Below are 25441 nucleotides of genomic sequence, written 5' to 3'. Positions count from 1 at the left end.
CATCTGGTTCAATTTGTCATTTAGGTCGATTGTTTCTTTAGTGATTTTTCTGTCTAATCTATTTATTACTCTAAGTGGAGTATTAAAATTCCTGTAATTAGCACATTCTTACCAGTAAGATTGCTTATGTTTATGATTGTTTGATATATTTGGGTGTCCAGAATTCAGTGCATAGACATTTATAATTGTTAGCTCTTCCTGAAGGACAGACCCTATAATTATTACATAATGCCCTTCTTCATCTGTTGTTACTGCCTTAATATTAATGCCCAGTTTGTCTGAGATAAGTATGGCTACTCCAGCTTTCTTTTGACTTCCAGTAGCAGGATAGATATTTTTTCATTCTCCCACTTTCAATCTGAAGGTGTTCTCAGGTCTAAAATGGGTCTCTTGTGGACAGCAAATAGATGAATCTTGTTTTTTTTATTCATTCTGATACCCTATATCTTTTGATTGGAGCATTTAGTCCATTTACATTCAGTGTTGTTATTGAAAAATATGGGTTTACAGTTTTGTGTTCTCTGTAGGATTCATGCTTGTAGTGGTGTCTCTGGTACTTTGTGATCCTTGCAACATTTCCCTCATAGAGTCCCCCTTCTGATTTCTTGCAAGGCTGGTTTAGTGGTGATGAATTCCTTCAATTTTTATTTGTTTGGGAAAACCTTTATCTCTCCTTCTATTCTGAATGATAGGCTTTCTGGATAAAGGATTCTTGGCAGCGTATTTTTCTTGTTCATCACATTGAATATTTCCTGCCATTCCTTTCTGGCCTTTCAAGTTTCAGTAGATAGGTTTGCAACTACCCTGGTGGTCTCCCTTTGTATGTTAGGGCCCTTTTATCCCTAGCTGTTTTCAGAATTCTCTTTATACTTATGTTTTGCCAGTTTCTCTATAATATATCGTGCCAAGGATCAATTCAAGTTACATCTGAGGGGTGATCTCTGTGACTCATAGATTTCAATGCCTGTTTCCTTCCTCAGATTGAGGAAGTTCTCAGCTATAATTTGTTCAAGTACCCCTTCAGCCCCTTTCTCTCTCTGTCTTTCTTCTTCTTCTCCTCCTCCTCCTCCTCCTCCTCCTCCTCCTCCTCCTCCTCCTCCTCCTTCTTCTTCTTCTTCTTCTTCTTCTTCTTCTTCTTCTTCTTCTTCTTCTTCTTCTCCTCCTTCTTCTTCTGGAATTTCTATTATATGGATATTGTTCCATTTGATTGCATCACTCAGTTCTCAAATTCTCTTTTTGTACTCCTGGATCAATTTATCTCTCTTTTCCTTGGCTTACTCTTTTTCTATAAGTGTATCTTCTAATTCACCTATTCTCCTCTCTGCCTCTTAAATCTGTGAAGTGGCTTCCTCCATTTTATTATGCACCTCATTTATAGCATTTTTTAATTCATCACAACTATTTTTAAGGTCCATAATCTTTGTAGGATTAGTGTTTCTGCTGTCTGCTATGCCTTTTTCAAGCCCAGTGATTAATTTTGTGAGTATTGTTCTAAATTCTTGGTCAGTTATGTTGTTTATATCTGTTTTGGCCAATTCTTTAGCTACTACTTCTTCCTGGAATTTCTTTAGAGGAGAGGTCTTCCATTTCATCATTTTGGCTAACTTTCTTTCTTTTATACGTTTTAAAAACTTGTTATGTGCTCTGCACCTGTGAGTACTGCTGTATTAAAGGAGGCTCATAGACTGACCAGTTCAGGACATGTTCTTTTAATGGTATCCCTTGGTCTCTATTGTTGTGACTTTGGTTATTTTATTTCCCTACTCATAGTGATATTTAGGAATCTCCACACTGTGTACTTTGGTTTGTTTCTTGAGGTAGCCTAAAGAGGCTTTGTTTCTTGGTTACAGTTAGAGTAGGTCTCTGCACATCTTCACCAGAATCCTGAAGTTTAGGAAGAGGCCTTAACATGGTTCAATCATGTGTGCCATCCAGACTGTCTGCATGTGTTGCTCTTTCAAGGTTGTTGCCAGTCATTTCTTAAGCTCATTTTTTTAATTGACTTATTTCCTAATTTTATTTTTATGTTTAGTTTTAATATATTTTTTTCTACTTGGCATTTTTTCCTCTTCAACTTACTCTTCATTCTCTTTTTAGAAGTGAAATAATGTTTATCTTTATTCTACCTAAAAGTAGAAATTATTGGCATGTACCAATCCATATATTTGAGACTGCTTAGTGGCATACTTATGTAGCTTTTTCTTTTAGTAAGGAAATGCAAAAGAGAATTAATACAACTATGTTCTGGAGGGGGAAATGATTTATGTATATATTTAGATGTTTCTTATCAAATTTTACTGCTCTTGCTAAGAGAAGCAGGTAGTTATATAGATAGATAAATCACTGGGACAAATATCATTGTACTCTGTGTGTGTGTGTGTGTGTGTGTGTGTGTGTGTGTGTGTTGTGTGTGCGTGACCAACTTGTTATATCGCATTGCAAAGCTAGCCATATCAAGGTTCAAAATTTCTTTAAAAGTAAATGACCTCTTTAACCCAGTAAAAATTATTCTCTAGAAGTTGAAGAGATGCGAAGAAGGATTGATTTTAAGTAGTCAATAAACCTGTTCCCTTGTAAATGTAACTCCCTCTGGACTTACCTCAATGGCTGCCATTTAGATTGCTAGATTGTAATAAGAAATTAGTTTGACCTGACATTTTATTCCTTAATTCAGGCAACTCTCTCTGGAGAAATGGCCCATAAGAAAGCAATCTTCTTAATCCATATTTCCTTTGGGTGAATATAAATTTGAGTCATTCCCAATCTTCCCAAGTCTCCTAAATTATTAAAGCAATTAGTAGCTAAATATAAGGCTCAGATGAGGGTAAGATCTGTTTTCAGCATCTAAGAAATGCTTCTCTCTATGTATCACAGTAATAACATATATTAAAACAGCATTTTATAAAATCTTACCTTTAGAAGGCTAATACTAGAAGAAATAAAGAGATTATAAAAGGAAAGCATTTTCGTTTTGCACAAAGTTAAATCTGCATGTTAATGTACTAATAGCCATTATGAGTCTTCAGGAAAGGCCATTAATTACAGGATTCCCACACACTGATCTGGCCAATGGGCCCTTTGGTTGCAGAACTCTTTTAGAAGACCAGACCTGTGTAGAGCAGCCCCAGGACCTCCCGGGGCAGTCTTACCAGAAAGCTAGAACTAAACTAGAACACAAGTTTCTACAACACAGAAACGGAACCAAGAGTTCAGTTAGAACCAGCCTGATTATCCCACTTGGGCCTTCTTGTTCAAATTTATGTTCCTAGGAAATAGGATGAAAATAGGTCTTGCATATCCAGCCCTTCACATGTAATTACTTAGAAGCCCAAGAAAAGTGTGTTAGGCTCCCTGTGTTATTTTCCTGTCTTACATTTCAAGAGAGAAATGAGAGTTTTTACGGTGCATATTAGAATCAGCCCTAGGGTCAGAGTTTTCCCTTTGCCTTTTGAGGATTTGAAGTTTTGTAATTCCAGAGTTAATGATTCTCTAACACCACAAGAGAGAGGCTAGCCTCAGAAGACCTCACCAATTCTCTACATAGGTGATTTATCAGCTTCTCTGGTTATTCCAACTAAGACATAGCACAAGGAGTGAGGGGAGCCAGGTGCTGATGGCATTTTATTATTCTTGAGACTAGAACAAGATTGAGTGTGAGGGTAAATGGTAGAATCAGGACAGCTGTGGAGAGATTTATTGACTATTTTCTTTATGCTCCTCTGACCTATCATTGTACTAAATCCAAAGACATTGGAGAAACCAAACATTCCTCCTGCCATTAAAGGAATAGTCTGCTTGAGGAAACAAGAGTTAAAATATCAAAAAGGTTTCTAAATTATCAGTTCTTCACAAATCTTATCAGGGATGTGTATGGTCATCTAATGAAGCAGATGCCATGTTGAGGCACAGGTTGCAGAGAAATGTCCGATGTAAGAGTCTTGTATCCAGCTGTACAGTCAGAAGTTGTACTTCGATGCAAAACAGTGCAAGTTACTATATGCTGATTGCCTACTGCCTACTTTAGACAACCAGACCTGAAGGGCTCCCAAAAGAAAGAGTTGACTACTAAGAGTAGCCAGACTTCAGAGAGGGGGAGAAATTTAGTTAGACATAGAAGAGTTGGGCCAATATATGCATAGTTGGGCCAATACATGCACAAGTAACTCAATGATTTTTTTTCCTCCAATGGACAAGTTTTCATATGATGGTCAAAAAAAGTGACATCTGATGACTCAGAGTGGAATAAAACAGACCTTCTTTGGGAATGTGTTATTTGTTCCTCTGGATTTATATAGAACCTTTCTTGGAAGTGACACAATTTATGATCAATACTAACAGATGACAGAATAAGTAACCATTGAAAAGAAAATTACATAATGAATTCACTTTGTTCTTTTTGTAATTCATGTCATACTGCTCAATGAGCGCATGCTGTATTTTTTCCCAAGTCATGCTTCATTATGTATTTCCTGTCCAATGAATACAGTCCCTACATGTGTTATGTATTTATTTTAAAAACATAATTTAAAAAATTAAAATTTGCACTAGTGTGCCATAATGTGCTTCTATTCCTAACTTTTTAAGATATAGCATGAATTTTAAAATTATTTTGACCCTCACACAGTTTCACAAGAATAAATATAGGTGCACCCAGTTGGTATAGAAGCCTGATCTTGGGGTCATGAGTTCAAGTCCCACACTGGATATAGAGCTTACTTAAAAAAAAGTAAATAAATATAGCTGCCTCTGAAAGGTACTTCTGAATTCATAAAATAACTCAGGATATTATGAACCTCATAAAGTCACAAAGTGTTAATGCATTTGTAAAGTGAAACTGTCTTTACAGTGAGTAAAAATAATAATGATTACTCTCACTGAGCCTTTCTATAGACCATACTGAAGAAGAAATAGCAGGAAAGGTTTGCCAGCAGCAAAGCCCTGCATTCAGCCTGACACATAATAGAATACCTTATATTTTTACAGCAATTTAGATTTATAAAAAGAATACTATAAATCTTGACAGTACAACTAACTTGTGTCTGAGGGCAAATGTGAGAGTAAGAGCACCCACGGAGAAAAGATTTATTGAGTGCTTTCTGCATTGATCCTGTTCAAAACTCTGTGGAAGATGTTGGGCAGATATCATACTCACCATTTTGTACATGAGGGAGCAGAGACTTATGATGGTTAAGGAGCAAGTCCAAGGTTACAGACTACTTAGAAACAAAGGAAAGATTCAAGCCTGCATCTTCCAACATTCAAACTCAGTGTTCCTCCTACAGTACCTGCAGGTAACCAGCCTATGTGGAAGCTAAATTTCTAAAGGGCTCACACACAGCTTATTTCCAGGTTAAGAAAGTTTTTGAATAATTTTAAGTAGGCTTGAATGACAAGATGACATTGTGGAAAGGGCATCAACTTTTTTCCCCTTGGTTTTATTGAGGAAGGGCAGAGACTCTTGAACAATAAGTTCAGAATATAAGTTCACATTCTTCCCCACAAATTTTGATACTAGATAGACAAATTAGTCACATTGTGGTAATATCTCCTCACCTGTTTATTTATAAATGTTTAAATAAAATATCTGGTAGTTACTTCATAGGATCCTTGAGAGGATTAAATTTGGCTTAGATATATGAGAAAGTTTAACATGATATCTAAGCCTCATGTTGTTGATTCCCTCTGCAAACACCACCCATCTTTGATTCACTCTTTGGTTTCTGTAGCAACAACTGGGCAGCCTTCAGCAAGAAGAGTAGCAGTCTTAGTCTATAAAGTCTAATAACTTAATAGCATATGGACTTCATGTATCCAGATAGCAAAGACTATAGGTACCACAACTTTACAGTAATGAAATCCACAATGTTCCTCTTTGTTGTCTGTTGTTTTAATTTTTCTTTCTCTCCAACATTCATAATTTGAACCCCATAGCATCTTGTTTTTCTGCCTTTCTTTAAGCTAAGTACAAAAATGTCTATTTATCCTTCTTATAAAATAGTAAGCTTCAGAAGTTCAGGGATGTTGGCCTACTGAGGTATAATATAGAGCAAAGTAGATGAGAATTTAAGGAACTTTAGTTTCAATCTTAGCTCCACCAAATACAAAACTCTTAGGCAGATTCTCATTTTCTTTATGTTTTTAAATAAGAATGTTGGAGAAATAATCGAAGATCTTTTCAGCTCTAATAACCATCTGATTTTTAAATCATCTATAATCACTTATATCTCTTAATACAATATCTCTTTACACTCAATTAATATTTTTTGAGCTACATGGATCACAGCACCTATCACTGTGAAATACAATAGGGAATGTAAATTCAGGACATAAACTTCGACACATTTCTCAACACTGGTGTCAGAAGAAGGCTTTAGAGAAGGAAGAGAAAGAAGTGTGGTGGGCTATAATTATTGGAGATAACCAGGGTTCTGGTATGCATACGCATCAACCAGACTGAGGCTGAACTTTGACTGAAACATTCTCTTTTGTCTTGAGATCTCATCACACACCATTTAGAACAAATTTGCTCTACGAACTGTAACACACATGGTAATAAGGAGATTTATGAGATGACAAAGGTATAGAAAAAAATGCTGTTCTCTAGTAAAGCTATAGTTCTAAATGAAAACTCTAAGAGCACTTCTGCTATTCTTATGAATATTTTTACTTCTTAGAGACTTCTCAGCCTGGTTCATTATTTGATATAAGTTCGATGAAATTTTAGTGCTGATGAAAATCTTATTTTTCTCAATCCATTTTAGTTCCAAACAGCCATGTCTTTATGCATGTATTCTTATGATATTTCTCACTATAAATTGATAGTATACATTCTTACTTGCTTCACCCCAGAAAGATGGTTTTCTTTTTATGATACTGAGAATTTTGTTGGGGAAATAAGCATGGTTTGCATAAAACCTGTCTTATTTTTTAATTTCATATTTTAGGAATCAAATATTTTTTATTTCACTGATATTACATTCTTAAGTGTAATCTTTGATAAAATGGTAGAATTATACTTAGAAAAGAAACTTATGAATAAGTTCTAGAATGAAGGTACAGGTCTGTGCCTAAAGCATTGGCCTAAGAACCGGAATCTAGAATTTCTGTCCAAACTGTGCCACCTAGTATGTAATAAATCCTTCTCATTACCCCTTTGGACTAGATGACGTCTACCATTTATCCATCTCTAATGTGCCATTGTATTATAATATAGCTACTTTTTTCTACAGCTTTGTATTGCCCTTCAGAGCCCATATGGCTTCACTCACAAATAGCATTTTCCACTTCATAGACAGCCATGCTCACTAGCTAGCTCCTGTTAGGTCCCAAGTGTACCACATACTAAAATCACAACTCAGCTCATTGCCATGTCTGGTTCATTCATCTATAAAAGAACAGTTTATTTTATAATCAACAGGAGAAGCAAGTCTACAAAACTGCTCAATGGTAGAGAGACAGACCACTGTGTATTCTGTCCAACATTCTTCTTTTTTAGCTGCAAATTTATAGACAAAATGGAGGAGACATCGATTTCTAGTGTTATTTGGATATCCAGAACTCCTTATCTGTTTTTCAGTTAGCTAGGACCCACAGCCAACTGACCACAGACAGAAGAATAATTTCCTTAGTTAGTTTTCTTTTCATTTTCTTTTCCCTGGATTCCTTGTTAAAGTGGCATTTCATTTCACATTTTACTTCATTAGAGAGTCTGTAATTTTTAGCAACAAATGTGATCAAAGCCTTTCTCAAAGCGATTTAACAGTTCCAGACAATTGATATGGCAGTTTCATGCTTTTGGAAGAATAGGGAAAGTAGCACATTGAAAAATCCTGTTAAGCATTACAGGAGTTAAGATTTTTTGAACTAAATAAAATATTATCATTTATCAGAGGTTAATAGAGCTGCTCTAATTATTAGGGCTCTAGAATTTGAAGCTTGAAAAGTCAAACATACTTTAGGCAAGTGTGGTTAGTTCTAAGTTGCTCCATGGCCCATTACAAACAGAAAAGAGAAACAAAACAACATAGCTTTCAGTTTGTCTACAATTCAATTTGTATGATATAATAGAACCAGATTGGTCCATTTTTCAATCAAATTGGTTGGCTGAGTACTTTGGCCTTTTGTTAATTCCACTTAAGATTTACTACCCAGCCTGGGTGGCTCAGTCATCTAAGCATCCAATTCTTGGTTTCAGCTCAGGTCATGATCTCATGGTTGGTGAGTTTGAGTCCTGCATTGGGCTCTGCACTGACCATGGGGAGCCTGTTTGGGATCTCTCTCTGTCCCTCTGCTGCTTGTATACACACTCTGTCTCTCTTTTAACATAAATAAACTAAAAAAAAAGAATTTAAGAAAAAAGATGTATTCCCCATAAAACAGGTTAAATATGTCTCTTCATTTAATATATTAACAATTGGGGCACCTGGGTGGCTCAATCAATTAAGCATCTGACTCATGATTTCAGTTCAGGTCATGATCTCACGATGAGATAGAGCCCTGCATTGGGTTCTTCACTGAGCACAGAGCCTGCTTAAGATTCTCTATCACCCTCTCTCTGCCCCTTCCCTTGCTCATCCACTCCTTCCTTCTCTCTCTCTCTCTCTCTCTCTCTCTCTCTCTCTCTCTCTCTCTCTATATATATATATATATATATATATATATATATATATATATATATATATATAAAACACACATATATAATATATCACATATTGTATACATATATGTGATATACATTATATATCATATATATCATATTTTTGGATATATTTTTTTGAGAGAGAGAGTCACACTCACAAATAAAGAATCTCTATGGTTGGCAGCATAATGTTGCTGAAGCTTTTTGATAAATTTCAAATAGTTTCAGTCATCATGATTAAAGAGTTCTTTTGAAAAAGCAATCACCCGTTCCAGCTCTTAATCACTCCTGCTCTAAATCACAGGCCATGCTTATGACTTCAACTGAGATTTCCTAACAGAATGGCACTTTTTTAATGAACAATACACATTCTTGTTTTTGGAATAAAAGTTTGAAATTCAATTTTATGTTACCCTAATGGATATTATATTTCTGTATGAGATTTAGAAATGGAAGGCATGCACTTTCAGTTTCTGTTCCTAGAAATAAAGTAAGCATAATAGGTTACAAACTCTTCACTGAAAGCATGGAAAGGTTTTATTATTTAAACATTATATTTTAAAATAATTTAAAACATTTTTTAGTTCTTTAAATCTGCCAGCTATATTCTCTTTAATTAGGAGAAGACTCTAGTAAGATTAGAATGCACATTTTACTGAACACAGTAAAATCTTCATATAAATGAAAATGTACTTAATAGATTTTATATATTCAGTTAGACTCATGTAAAATGAAATCTATTTGTAGGGTAATAAGTTTGGCCTCTTCAGTCAAGAAAAAAATAGACTAAATTCTATCTGGAAGGATTTGGAATGTCTTTGATTAGTTTATCAGCCCTTTTAATAGTTTAGGGTAGAATAATTACAATTTCAAAATATGCCTTAAACCATGGAGAATAGCAAATTGAGAAACTATTTACAGTTTCCAATGGAACGTTTTTGATCCGATGGGAAGCTAGTCCACTCTGCTCAAAATTTGTGTAATTTTCTAAAATGTGAGTTTTAACCAAGTGTTGGTACAGTCGATATTAAACAGACATTATCCCAAATACCATTGTATTGTATTCCTATTATAAGCACGGACATTTGCTGAAATCCAGACATTTTGTTTCATTGAATTAATACTTGTCACTTGAACTCATAATAAGGTCAATGTCCTGATCCTAGGATTGCACCCTGACGGGTTAAAGCTCTCTAAGGATTAGCCAATTGCAGTGGTAGGCAGAATCCTAGAGTTTCCATAGAAGCTATATTTGATCTTTACAAAAACTGTGAAAAATAGGTATCGTTACTGCTACTTACAGGTCAAGACACACACACACACACACACACACACACACACACACACATTTAGAGAGGTAAATCCCCAAGATCACACAGTGAGCTAGTTCTGGGCAGACTTGCTCTTCTAGGTAGTCCAGGTTCAAGTCCAACTGCAAATCATATCCTGCCTCTGAAACCTGCCATGTTAACTCTTAGGGGAGTCATCCCTGCCAGACCTTCCTTTTTCAAATTCTTCCTTTATCAGACCTTCTTTTTTCAAGTCCTGAAAAGATGGATAGGAATAGTAGCAGTTTATGCAGCCAACATTCACTGAGCATATATCATCATGCTAAACACTGAGAATAGAGGGAAGATTAAGATAGACCAGATCCCCACCCTTAGGGAGCTTTTATCTGTGGAAAAGATGCCAATCAACAAAGACTATGTGGATAATAATGCCAGGTAGTGAAAAGTGCCATGATGTAAAACCAAAATAGGGGAAAATTGACAAAATTGTGTGTGTGTGTGTATGTGTGTGTGTGTGTGTGTGTGTGTGAATGGAAGTAGTGTTACTATTTTCGGTGGGGTTGTCAGAGGGTCCACTTCTATAAGACTTGAGGTTACAGTAAATAGTTGAATGAAGTGAGAGTATAAATCATGCAAAGTATGTTTCTGTGGAAAAAGGCAAAACTGAGGCCCTAACACAGGAATAAACTTAGTATGTTACAGAGAAAGACAGAAGGGTACTGGCCACAGGAGTGCAAACAAGTCAGGGACACACTGTCATTGACGTTGGAGAGGTGGATGGGGCCCGAGACTTACCAGGCCTGCTCTTCTCATCTCTCAGTTATCAGCCAAAAATCTGGAAATCACACTTGATTCCCCTTTGCCCTCAAACTCTATATTCATTCTATCAAGTCAGACAAGTTTACCTTGAAAATTTAAATGGACTCTGTCCACTTCCCCTTATCTCCATTGCTATCACCCAAGTTCAAAACCCTTTCTCATTTCTCACTTCAATATTGAACTCTTCTCTTCGATGATCCTCACTGGTCTCACTGCTTCTACTTATGCCCTTCTAAAGTAACTCCTCTTCATAGTTGCCAAAAATAATAATTAATTAATTAGTTAATTAATTCAAGCTCCATGCAGAGCTTGATCTCAGGACCCTGATGCAGGTCTCATGATCATGACCCTGGGATCATGACCTGAGCTGAAATCAAGAGCTCAACGTGTAACCAGTGGAGTCACCCAGGCACCCTACCAGAGTAAACAGAGACTGGCCTGGTTTACAAAGCATAGGCGTTACATGAATGAATTCTTCTTTTTTACATATATGTGGATAATATATATATTATCTTCTTTTTTACATGTATGTGTATAATATATATATTATCCCTCATGGTATTACTGGGCTTGCTGTTTCCCATCGCATGTATGATGTTCTACCCTGTTTTGGACACTCTTGCTGTATCCTGTCTGCTCACAAAGGTAGACTTACTTTTGACTGGATATAGTCCAGGTCTACTTCCCAGAAGCATCCCGCAGCTTCCACAGCCTTCACAGATGTCTAAAACTCCCTCCTGTAGTAGAGAGAATGTGATTGAACGTGAGTGTGAACCACCTACTAGACAATCATCTATAAAACCCCTAGTGCTAGCAGATCTCACATTTCAGTTCACAAAAACTGTGATAGAATTGATAATACAATGAGGGATAATATATATATATATATATATATATTACATATATATGTAAAAAAATACTTAATTAATATAATGCCCATGCTTTGTAAACTTAGAAGCATAAAACAGTAAGTACACAGCATTATTAACATTAAACCATACCTGTAAAACTAGACAAGCATATGAAAGAAACTGCACCTTATGTCTGTAAAACCAACTACAACTAAACATTAAATATTTGGGGGAAATGAAACCTGTGCAGAGAGGTAATCCAGAAAACTTAATAATAATTTTGAAGGAGAATTTAGTATGGCAAAGAAGACAAAGCTAGGATAAATGAGCAAACTGTCATAATATGAATAGAAAGTACAAGCAAAATGTTACAAAAAATGATATTGTATGATTAGAAAAATGATTGGCAAAATGTGCTCAGACTGCTGATTTAGAATTGTGTATGAGATCATTTTAACAAGTTCTCCTGATACAAATGTTACTCGGACAGACATAAGCTAGTACTGAGAAAGAGGAAGAGGGGCACCTGAGTGACTCAGTTGGTTAAGCATCTGACTCTTGATTTCGGCTCAGGTCAGGATCTCATGATTCATGGGTTCAAGTCCCACATCAGGGTCTATGCTATCCAGCCTGCTTGGGATTCTGTCTCTCCCTTTCTTGCTCTCCTGCTTTCTTTCTTTCTCTCTCTGTCTCTTAAAATAAATAAAGAAACCTGAAAAAAAGAGAACCTTTGGCTATTAAACATTATATTTCAAACACAGCCCCAACTCTAATTTTGAAAAGTAAGTACTAATGAGTTCCTGGGAGGCAGGGGACTTGCTGTTGTAAGCTTGAGCCTCAGCATCTGCCAGTCTCTACTTTGAGTCCCAGCATGGACACCTGCTAGTTATGTGACTTGCATGAGTTGCTTAACCTCAATAAGCTCAGCTTCTGCCTTTGTTGAACAGGAATAATTATGCCCATCCTAATGAATTATTGCTCCTGAAATAAAGAACTTGGTGAAGAACTTGGACCTGTGCCTGAATTGGTGGCCATGTTTGCCATCTGAGCCGGGGGCAGGGACAATGTGGTAAAGGGAAAGAAGTGCATGTGGTGTCCGATGACCATCCTTCCTGGTCAGTGGAAAATCCTTCCTTCCCACCACCTACAATATTTCAAAAGCTTACAGGCACAGTTTTCAGCAATCCTTAGACACAATCCAGTCTCCAGCCATCTAATTCCCCTTTACGAAAGCTTTCTCTTTTATAAAGGCTGACTTTGACGTTTGCGTGGCAGCCTGTTCATGACAGTGTTATTTACTCTAGACATTTCTCAATGCCATTAATCTTACAAGTTCTTAATTCAAATGTTAGCCTCATTAAATTAAACATTAATCTACCTGGAATTTTGCTTAATTGTCTGACAATGATGTTAACACACTCAGATTATTTCTATAGATAATTGTATCACAGATTGACAACGACTCCAATGTATTAAAGATACTTGTATTCAAAGCAAAGGCTTAGTGAGGTTCAAGGGGTGAAATTGCCATGTCATCACAGCACAGTCTAGATCTTTCGAATTTGGAAAGAATGTGGGGGGATCCCATGGGTTACATCTGTTCTTAGCCCTAGAGCAAAATATCTTCAGGTTAGTGATTATCATGTCCATAATTTCCCAGTTCTGGTGTTTGCACAATGTAAACAAGGATCATTTCTCTCATCTCCTACTCTCTCTTTTGCCCCATCACTTCTTTGGAAACTGCTTTCAACGAGGTCATATCAGCACCCGTTCTTGATGTGGAAATAATAACAGGTTATTTTTTCTTCTTCCCTGATCCTTTTTGTTATGTTATAGGGCCGTTCTCCCTGTTCCTCAACATTCTTTCTTGTGCCTTCTTTTTTTTTTTCCCTTCAAATTATATGCTCTCTCTGGTAATACAATCCACTTTTCATCCTTTGTTAACAACTCTGATGACAGCCTCCAAACTTACAGCTCTGTATTCCACCCGCCACTCGCTTTCATCACTTGTATGTCCTACAGATTATTTCAAATGCAATGTGTTGAACAAGTTGCTTACTTTTTCCATCCAATTCAATTTTTTTCTTTCGAGCTACCCAAATGCCCATGCCACAAATCCTTACCCATAGCCTCTCTGTCTCATGTTCAAAAAATCATTGAGGTTGTTAAGAAATTTTTCATTAAAATTCTTTATATAAGTGTGCACTTCTTTCCAGCCCATTGCCCTTGTCCAGTTTAAGTCACCTTTCTTTTCCCTATTGATTACCACAATAGACTCCTAAGTTGTCTTTCCACTCCCCTACTTGATCTCCAACAAAAATTTCTCCACATATCAGCAAAATGGATCTTACTAAAATGTAAAAATGATCCTCTTGATTGTTATCTTATAGGAAGTCCAATTCCTTTAAATAACATGTCTATCATTCTCCACCCTCTCCACACATCTGCTTCGTTTCCAGCAATCTCTCCCATTACACTGCCATTGGCCACACTAAGCAGTATGAACCTACGTTCCCCAGAACAGGGCAACTCTCTCTACCTCAAGCCCTTGGCGCATGTTGCTCCCTCTCTCTCTGGAAGGCTGTATTCCTGCCTGTTCATTTAGTTACTTACAAGTTGTCTTCCAGAACAATGCTTTTTAAGCTTTAATGTGCATACAAATCACCTGGAGATCTGGTTAACATACAGATTTGATTCAGTGGGTTCAGGCTGGGACACAAGATTCTGTATCTCTAACAACTATTTCTAAATGGTGACAATGCTCTGGTGGATTACACTCTGACTAGGAAAGTTCTAGAATTTACTTCAGGTATCGTTTATTTTAGAAGGGCTTGCCTAGCCTGTCAGGGCCAGAAAGCTTCAGAAAGAGGGTTTTTTTTTGGTAACCCATGGAACATTCCCCATATCTTAGCACTCATGATCCTGCGATGTTATTGCCTCTTTATTATTATGTTTCCACAGTCTAATGGACTGATGCCATCATCATACATCACAGTATACACAAAACAGTCTGGATCCTCTGCAGTGTGCCACATAGTGATATTTCTCTTTGCCTTCACTAATTCTGTGTCTACTTCTTGCTCAAAGAACAATTAAGCCTTTATCACCTGGGAAATCCTGGCTTTCAACTGCAGAATATCCACTTTTTTTTTTATAGTGAAAACACTTTCTGGCATCATCAGTGTCTTCTGCTGCCTTGGCAGCCATGTTCTCTCTGCTGTAGTATATTCTTCCACACACTGGAATCAAAGGAGGGATACTAAAATTTTCTTTTAGAGTAGATTCTTTCTGCTTGAATACTAAAGTGGAAGACATAGCTATACTTATCCAGAAATATAGGCATCATGAAAATTCTTGTTCAAAACTGTAGTGTAAGATTTTACTATTTAGTCATTCTGTGTCCAATATTATTAGAAAGGTTTGCACTTTTCCAATGGCACTTACATAATATGTTGCCTGATATGCTTGTAGGAACAACTAAATTTAATCAGAAACACCTTTCTCTCTTTTCATCTAGATTATTCACCTAGGAATATCTTCAGATTTACCAGGGATCATTAAATTTGATGACTGAAATGAAAGAAGCTTAAGATTACTCATAAACAGGTCAAGGGAAAATATGAACATAGTGGCTATACTTTATGCTTCCTAATTGATCAATTACAGAAGCCGAGGTAAATTTAGGGTACACATTGTCTTACCTCATTATGGATAAAAATATGTCTGTCAAGAACATAATCAACCCATAGCCTTGCTTACTGGGTAGGAGAGAGAATGAGCCTTCATAAAAGTTACAGCATTTTCTGTTCTTAGTTGGAAATTTTGAGCAGGAAAGGAATAGGCAGATGAATAAAACATGGTAATGGAATGTAATAAAGCAGAAATTGAGACATATTCACTAAGTAAGATCACAGATAGCACACAAATTTCACTGACCATTAAGATGACTCGTCAGGCAAGATTGTGATATTTTTAATCCCCAAAGTGATTATATGATAAGTCTACAGAGTTTGGATTTTATTAAAAATTTTAAGAGTATATGAAAATGGATTATAGTTTCAACTTCCTAGATTTGACATTCATTTTCAGCATGTAACAGCTCAGCAGTTTTAATGATTATTGCCAGATAATTCTACTCTTTAGACCGATGTAAAAATAACTTCGCAAATGGTTCATCAGTTGTATGCCAGATACGGGTGTGGGGATGCTGTATATAAAAAGTAACATTTATGGAATAAATGCCTTCCCTTAGCACCTCCACCCTCCTCCTCTGAAACATGTGTTTATATACAAATGTAGTGACTCCCAACCAAAGTTCTGCAAACCCTCCCCACCCCCACTTTCTCCACTCCCTATATTAGGGAGATAGGCTACAAGGAGGAGGGCTGGAGGGTTTTCTAAGGTATTGCAGATTCCTAAAATGCTGAGGGTTGTCTTCAGGACTTTAAAAAAATGTGTGTATGTACTTCTGTTAAGAAATAAATTAGAATGAATTTTGAAATGTCACAAAATTTTGAAATACGTATTTTGCCATGTCTTTTATCCATAAATAAGTATCATAAGTAAAACTCGTTCTATAAAGAAAGGAAAAAGGCTGGATGCCTAGGTGGCCCAGTCAGTTCAACATTTCTCTTAATTTCAGTTTCGATCATGATCTCATGGTTCATGGGTTCAGGCCCCTGTGGGGCTCTGTCCTGCTGGTGTGGAGTGTTGCTTGGGATTTTCTGTTGCCCTCTCTCTCTGTCCCTCCCCTCCCCTGCTCTCTCTCTCTCTCTCTTTCTCTCTTTCTCTCTCTCTCTCCTTCTCTCTCTTGCTCTCTTCCCCCCCTCAAAAAATATTTTTAAAACAGAAAGGAACAAGGGAACCCAAACTCTGTGTGTGTGTGTGTGTGTGTGTGTGTGTGTGTGTGTGTGTGTGGTGGGTTGAGGAGTACAGGGTAATGCTACTTGGTCCTGCAGTGAAAGAGACAGTATCTTTCACCCAGCTACAGTGTAGAGAGATTCTTGTAAGATGTAAAGAAATTTTAAAAAGGAAATAAGTAAGGAGTTAGGAATTGTGGAATACAAAGTTTTACATAAAATTCTATTTTCTAATTTCACCAAATTTTAAGTAATTCCAATTGGAAACATGATTCCTTGAAAAACAAAATAAGAAATGACTTTCTCTACGCATAATTTAGGTGGAAATACATCCAGTAGATCCAGGTTTTTTCTGCAGGCAAAAAGTAATTTGGAAAGAACTAAGCAATGTGGTGTTGGTAAACAGTGTTTCTCATAAAATGCCAGCCAAAAAGAGAATCTATAATAATTACCCAACTCCAAATTTAAGACTTTATTCAGATCTTTCTTACCATCAGCCAGTATAGAAATAAAACTTATTAAATGGACACTTTTAATGTAACTTACATTTATTGCTGAGTGTAGAGAAAAAAGGAACTTTTAAAACAAGCTATTTTTTTGCTAAATAAAAACCCTTTACACAATAGACTGAAATGGTAGAATAATTGAAATGGAAAGTAAGTCTTATGAACTTGTTCCCAGTGGATTTCTCTAAGTTCAGTTTCCAATACTCTTCCAAAAAGTAAGTTGATAAAGTAATCAAAATCTCTTATATGTAACTTAGTCTACTGATGATATGAGTATAGCAGGTGTACGGTTGAAAAGAATATGGTTATCTGAAAGTATGTTATGAAATAAGTTTAATACCTCCAGCTCTGTGGGATGACCTAAGAACTGTTTGCATTGTAAAGGATGCATAAATACTTTAATTGAAAAATGATGGAGATCTATAATTTGCAAGGTTTCCAATTATGTCCTAATTTAAAGTAGCCATGCTATAATGCCCTATCAGTACATTTCTCTTAAAGGAACTGTGCATATTTATGGGTAGCTTTAGGGAGTAGAGTGGTCAAGCACTGAATCAGAAGAGGAATAGGTACAATGTAAGCAATGATAGGATATGTCAAGTTATTTTAAATTGGTAGTTTTCTAATTATATTCCTCAGAACCCCAGGATTGCTTTTAAGTGTTGGATACAAAGTGGTGCTAGAGGGCAGAAGGGGATATGCGACAAAAGAGTCTGGGGCAGGCTTGCCCCTTCCGCAGCCAGTCTGGCAGTCCAGTGTCCAGGATGTTGCATGCTCATGTTCCATGGAAGGTTCAGTCCACAAAAGCAGGGTGTCACCTAAATTATATTCAAAGAAATCATTCATTTTATTTCTCATGGAAACTTGCTTTTCATTGAAATGACTTAAAATTTGGCATACTTAAATACCACCAGTTTAGAATTTAAGAAAAAAGGTCTTGTGGCAGGTAGAGTAGTAGATTCAATAGCTATCATCTGAAGATTCTCTCCAATCTTTCCTTTTTTAAAAATTTTTTCTCTTTATTTCTTTTAAAAAAGAGAGAGAGCATGAGCAGGGAAGGGGCAGAGAGATAGGGAGAGAGAGAATCCAAAGTAGGCTCTGCACTCAACACAACGTCCAATGTGGGGCTCAAACACATGACCAGTGAGATCATGACCTGAACCAAAATCAAGAGAAGGACGCTTAATGGACTGAGCCACCTAGACGCCCCTCTAATCTTTCCTTAATGTGGTTAAAGGACGTTATTTACAGAATGAAAGGGTAATGATTCACAGAGGAGAATATAGGTTGTTTACAAATAAAACATCGTATCATATTACTATGATTTTGTTTTATTCATGGAATTTATTTAAAATTTCAAACAATATTAAGAAGAGTCTAAAATCTTTATCTTCAACAAAGGAAGACATGCCTTTTATAAAGTCAAGAAATATTGTCTTATAATAATTAAAGTTCTATTTAAGTGAAGTCTGGTGTTTTATTTCTTCCTCTATGGAATTATTTCTTTCTAAATTTTTCTAATTTCTAATATTTTATATTACTTACTATTTTAAGATTCTTATTTAGTTAAATTGAATCTTGCAAAGCAGCCACTGGTTCCACAGTACTTCACAGTAGTTGATTTGGGTAGGCACGTAATCTGGGCTAAATTTTTAAAATTTTATGTTGGCACATTACCAAACCAGAAGAGAAAACTAAAATAAATAATTAATTAAAAGACCTAATTTTTAAAATTTTATAACTTTCAGAAAATAATATGTGATAATAATATGGTGGGGAACAATAATACTTCTATAACATTAAAAATTTAAAAATTCACTTTAAGATATCTTTTATTTCTTTAGACTTTGTTTAAAATTACTTCATAGTGAAAAAAAGAGAAATATATTCAGATATTGCAGTATTTATTGGTAAAATAACAAAACTGGAACTGGCTGTGAACTTAATGACTTGAATAAAAGTATATTTAAGTCATGGGTGCTTGAAAAAATTTTCTTTTCAGCTATTTATTTACTTGCCTCCATTTCTTCTTGCTGCTTTGTTAACCAGTGTCTAGATGGCAATGTTTTGAATCTTTCACTGAAATGATCCTTGTAAGAGCATATACTATGAAAGATACTTTTGAAAACTAAGGACACATTTAGTCTTAATTCTAAAGGTTTGTGGAGCATATTGTATAAATCAGTTTCATAATGGCCAAACCAGCATTTTGCTTTACTGGAATCTATGGAGTTAATGTCTAAATTTTAATCTAAACAATTCATAAAGTGGACTTCTGAACACAATTATTGATTCTTTCAATTCTTTGCTCTCATGAACTGGCTTGGAGTTATATACAAAGTCTACCTGTAGGTGCTTTTATAGGTCCTTTCTGGGAATTGCTGTCTAGAAATGTAGCACTGTGACAGTAGCACTTACTACGTACCATCATTCATGCATCATTGAATCCCTATGTGTTGTACCTGCTAAGCTTTATGAAACCTCAAAGGCAAACTAATAGATTACAAAGCATATAATGGAAATTATCTGAGTCCACAAATTTGCCAAATGTGGATGACAGATAGTCTCACTGAAGCAGGGGTTGTGCGAGGATACTCACATTCTGACACAGGGAACTTTGAGAAGGGAATTTCTCACCAAGATAGAAGAGGGAAAGAGCAGTGGGAAAACCCACATTCTGTCTTTGAGAAGGGAAGCAGACAGTCAAAGTATATGTCAGGATCCTGCCAAAACTGAAGAGATGCTATTTGTAGCTGTAGCTGTGACTCCATACAAACCTATTTTTCCTCACCCTCCATGTCATCAACATCAAGTTGCCAGATACGGTACTCCTTGAGGGGCTTACGTCATGGCCATCATTAATTGACCAGTGAGTGGCCCAGAGAATATAATGGTGCATGAAGTGTTGAGAGCATGAACGTGTTAACTTTCCAAAGGTTCATGTGAATTTAAATAAAAGTGAGAAAATAAGAGGTGTGATCAAGAAGAAAAACATGTTGTTGGATGAAGTTTGGAAGCAGATGGTGAATCGATGAGGCAGATACAGTAAGATAGAGTGATTGGTTACCAGAAAGTACATCTAGCTTTTTCTAGTTAAAAAAAAGATTTAACTACTTCAGTATACTCCTTCCCTTTATAAAAAGGGAGAAAGAAAGAAAGAAAGAAAGAAAGAAAGAAAGAAAGAAAGAAAGAAAGAAAGAAAGAAAGAAAGAAAACAAAAAGCCTTCACAATGTCAAATCCCATTGCTTCTGTTATTATAAAATAGTTTCTTGCAGTTCAACTAGGTCAGGCAAGGAAGGGTGAATAGGCCAGTTGCTATAGAGATTCTAAACAAAGCTGTGAAGATGGAATATGCAATACAGGGTTCACACGTAAGAAGCAAGCAACATAAATGTTTAATGTGGAGAAAAGCTTTAGGATCCGATAAAATATAGGATAATTTGAAATGACTGCATTCTAAAGGTACACATTCTAAAGGTACAGCAGTGTTTCACATTCCATTCACAAATATGTCTTTACTCTTTGTAAATAATACAGAACACTCATGCTGTCCATTTCCCACACAATCCTGTGCCCTTAATCTATTTCCTTCACATTTTTCTCTATTGCTTGCATTTAAATCATTTCAACAAGTCATCTTTTTTACCTCCTCCTGTTATCTAGTATATTAGTTTTCTATCGCTGCATAGCAAATTACTAGAAACTGAAACAATGCATGTTTATTATACCACAGTTTCTGTGGGCCAGGAATCCAGGCATGGCTTAGCTGAGTCCTCTGCTCAGGGTTTCTCAAGGATGCAGTAAAGGTGTCGGTTGAACTGTATTCACATCCGTAAGCTTGTGTGAGGAGAAATCTGCTGCTAAGACAATGGAGATTGCTTTCAGAATTCCTTTCCCTGTTGCCATATGAGGGCCCAGCTATTTGACTCTCAACTGGAGGCTGTCCTCTTGTCCTTCATGATACTTTCAGTAGCCAGAGGTCACCTTCTTCTTCGAGAGGCAACCCACAGTTTCCTGCCATGTGGATTTCTCAAAATGGTCTCTGAATATATTAAGCCAGCTAGAAGACACTCTAGCTCAGTCTGCTAAGACAGAGTCTTATGTAGTGTAGTGTGATCGGGGAGCTGAAATCCCATTATCTTTGCCATATTCTATTGGTTAGAAGCAAACCACAGGTCCTTCCTGTCCTCAGTGGAAGGGGAAATATACGGCGGTATGGACAGTAAGGAGTTTGAAATCATTGTGGCCACCTGCCACATTTAAAGTCCATACCTGGGTCCCTGGGTGGCTCAGTCGGTTGAGCATCCGACTTTGGCTCAGGTCATGATCTCACCTTCGTGGGTTTGAGCCCCACATAGGGCTCTGTGCTGACAGCTCAGAGCCTGGAGCCTGCTTCAGATTCTGTGTCTCCCTGTTTCTCTGATCCTCCTTGCTTGTGCTCTGTCTCTCTCTGCTTCTCAAGAATAAATAAACATTAAAAATTTTTTTTAAATAAATAAAAGTCCATACTTTAGTCAAATACCTCTTACAAGATCATTTATCTCTTCAGCCATCTTACATCTTCCAGTGTCCTTTTTCCCCTTTCACTCAAAGGACTGATCCTAAAGCAGATTCCATAAGACCCGAATGAACCAGCAGGAGCACCCCTTCTCCACTTCACAAAAGATAAGGAACAATTCACATTTCCAGACAGTGTCAGCAAGGAAAAACATCGGAACATTCTTATGACTAGAATATCTCCTCTATCTAGGAGTTATCTCCATTCTGTAGAGTTGTTAGCAAAGCCTCCCATTTGGACAGTAGAAACAGAAGCAACCCTGGCACATAGCGTTGGTTGGGGTGAGGGGGAGCAAAAAGGAAGCCAGTGAGATCCCAGATCTTTATCTAATGGGACTAATCTTTTCTTGTATCTGGAGGAGCAGATGGGGAGAAGCTGCTTCTTCTCTGTGTTTAGCATTTGTTCAAATATAAGAGAAATTCTATTTCCTTACAAGCTCAGTTCTTAGAGTTTAAGTACCTGGGGAAGAACCATTACTCCACTGCCAGGGACTTATTCAATTATCCCGAATCACATGAAAGATAAAGTAAGCAATCTGAAGTTTACTTTGGAACCCTAAATCAATTTGTGAGCAAAAGCTCTAGTAACTGATTTGGTTTTTCTTAAAATCATCTTCTAATGACTTTGAAATATTACATTTCAGAGGATTCTCAACCCCAAAAGCTGACCACTTCTACAGGTAGTGATACTTGGTTTTGGTCTAAGATTAAGGAATGTCATTCGTGGTGGTCATCACATAGTTGCTGTTGCTTTTGGAATCTTTATGTTGGACTTTAAATTGGTGTCATTTATTTCTAGGAAACTCAGCTTATATTGCTTTTTAGGAACAAAACTTTTTTTAATTAAATATAAAGGAAAATTATTTTTTAAATATATTTTGGTATAGCATTTTACCTTTCAGGCAACAGTTTCCTATCTCATTTGATCCTCTGAACAATTATATAGGAGGTCAGGACAGTTGTAATGAACCTCACTTTATAGGACAAGAGGCAGTCTCAGAAAAGATATATGATTGCCTAGGGTACACTGACTAGGGCTGACTAGGGCAGCTCTACAGAGAGAGCTTTTCTGCAGGCCCACTGGCAGATGATCTCTGTGTGAAGTGGGATAAACACACGATCAAGATGGAAACATTAAAAACTGCTTTCCTCTTGTTCTTACGGGAAATAGTTTTAATTGATCATTTTTTTTAATTTCAGAGGAAAAGGTGTTTATATTTAATAAATATAAAACTCACTGAACTTTATTTACTTTTCAGAAAGAAGTTGCCTGAGTCAGAAAAATATGATTAGTTATTTTGTGTGTCAGTACGTTTGGTAATTATGCATTATTTTATTGAGTCATCTGACAAGCACATAAATCACTTGAAATGTCAACACACAAATGTGTTGATTTTGGCTGCCTTAATGCTGTCATTACTTTTCTCCTCAAATATGAGAAAGAACTTACATAGATATTTTTCCAATCGATTTTAGTATGGATTTGCAATGTTATTATCTAAACAAGGAGGGTCATTTTCAGTAGGGAAAGAAGGAAGTTGCAGAGAAGCATATCTTGTGTAATCAGAAGACCATGCCAAGTCTACGAGAGCTCTAGAGATGTTCATTGTCTTCCAGTTTGGTGCCCCAGCCCAGGTTCCACATATCAGTCATATTATAACAAATGTTATTTGAGATTTTTCTTAATAAGTTGTATATGTGGTTAATTATTATATATAATAAACTGTTGTGATATATGTTGCTATCTGGATATATATTTACTGATACTATCTGTAAAATATTTTTTAAGTTCATTTATTTATTTCTTTTTTGAGAGAGAGAGAGAGAGCAAGCAGGGGAAGGACAGGCAGAGGAGAAAGAGAGAATCCCAAGCAAGCACTGTACTGTCAGCACAGAACCCAATGTAGGGCTCAAACTCACAAACTGTGAGATCATGACCAACCCAAAATCAAGAGTCAGACTAAACTGATTAAAGCCACCTAGGTGATGAGGTTTGAGAGTGGTGGGCAGTTCAGAGCCAATGGCCGAGAAGGAATTCTTGAAGATGTCTTTGATGCAAAAACGGGATTTTATTAAAGCATGGGAACAGCACCTGTGGGCAGAAAGAGCTGCACTGGGGTTGTGGAGAGTGACTGGTTATAGACTTATGCAGTTGGGGGAGGTAAAGTCAAGAAGTTCCTCAAAGGGATTTCCATATGCTAAAGAAGACTCATGGATTACTGGAGACCTAGCTATTGTCAGGCTAAGATTGTTTTTACCTCTAGCATAGACAATAGGAGTTCCTAGACTTTAGGCTACTGAGGAGATTGCTCTTTGATTGTAATACTACTAAGATATTTGTAAACTGATGGAGACTCTATAAGTTTAACCATTTGTTTTCTGTTTTTTCCTTTGTTCTTGGGCAGCCAGGAGTGCCTGGGGAATGTCACATGTATCCCACCTGGCGTGTGTGTGGAGGGTGGGGAGGTGCTAACTTGTGTTTTGCCCTCAGCTTGCCTTATGCTCCCTCATCACAGGTGCCCTGTGAAACAAAATTTTAACCCAAAGAAATATTCAAAAGAATTTGTGACATTATTCCTTTCAGGCTCTTAGTCATCTATGTAATCATTCTTCCTCAGAGACTCTAACAAAAATGCAGAGGTTTGGACACAAGGGATGAGTCTGCATATACTGGACATATATATGGATAATGAGGCAAAGTTGCAGTGACCATTTAAAGGATTAAGCTGTAAGAAGCAAATACTTTGAAATAAGAACTGCAGATACACAAACTACTGCACTTTTCAGAAATGGAAAATTGATTTTTAGCAGCTGCTTTTTTCTAACGCACCTAAAAGGTGATGTAGGACATTTCTCCCTAGGCAAAAATTTGGCTACATAGTTTGACAAATAGTAAACATTAGAAAGTCAGCATACTAATGTCACCAGAAATTAAGGATGGAATACTGTTTGGTAGTCTAAATAAAAAAGATTTAAGTTTACATCATACTGAATGAATACATGCTACTTTTCAAAAAGTGTAAATTGCTACTGAGATGCTCACTGGAGTCACAAATTATATATATTGCTAATAGACTTTTATGTTACTGGAGACCAAAACAAGAAGAAACTAAGCCATTTGCAAATGGAGTGGTCTGTATAAAAATTGATAGCTAGGGACTGCCCACATTGAGAAATAAACATAAGATTTACAAACAGAAACGTAGTGTGAAGCCTTTTACAAAGAACCGAAAATCTATAGAGGATGAAGGATTTGCTCAAGTGGAGTACAAAATGACAACCTAATTACTTTACTTTTAAAATAGCACATGTAAGTTAAAATCTAAATTCCTTATGCTGTAAATTTCTTCTTTTCCCCACTGGGGCTAGTGACTAAGACAAGATCTTCACAAGTTAGTTCAAATCTTCCGTTCCAACTTCCTTTTCCCACAGTTCTTCTGGCCTAGGTTCCAGCCACAAGGAGATTCTCTTTCTCCAAACATGGAAAACTCTTTCAAGGTATGTACACTTTCAAGTGCACTTCTCCTGGTCTAGAATGCCCTTCCCTCTCATCCAACTCCCACTAATCCTTCAACATTCAGGCTCACCTGGGCTCTGATGGCAATCCACACCCTGCAGGTTCTTTGCTCCTCTGCCTCAAGGGGCCTGCACCTCTGTGCTGTAATTTGTGCATACAAGAATCTACTTCTCCCATGACACCGGAGATCCACAGAGCATTTTAGTAATCTGGGGGCCTATTGTTTAGCAAGTACTCAATAATATTGGATTGATGTTTTGGTAAAGAATAGAAGGAAATTGAACAGAGGTAGCTTTATTGAATAGCATGTAGGATAGGGAAATACAGAGGTTTAATAGAAAGGCACCTCAATAGTCTTCTGAACTATGCTTCTCATTTTACAAGTGAGGTTCAGAGGTTACTTA

At 36.6% G+C, this 25441-nt stretch overlaps 1 protein-coding gene across 3 annotated transcripts in view; it reads left to right on the top strand.

Annotated features, from left to right (window-relative positions):
- The window catches only part of EDIL3 (EGF like repeats and discoidin domains 3), a 399456-nt gene that overhangs the window by 330329 nt on the left and 43686 nt on the right, over positions 1 to 25441 (top strand). The window lies entirely within an intron of this gene.

Source organism: Suricata suricatta, chromosome 6 (assembly GCF_006229205.1).
Source record: "Suricata suricatta isolate VVHF042 chromosome 6, meerkat_22Aug2017_6uvM2_HiC, whole genome shotgun sequence".
Classification (NCBI taxonomy): domain Eukaryota; kingdom Metazoa; phylum Chordata; class Mammalia; order Carnivora; family Herpestidae; genus Suricata; species Suricata suricatta.
The sequence above is the reverse complement of the archived record's forward strand: the minus strand, read 5'-3'. Positions and strand labels throughout refer to the sequence as shown.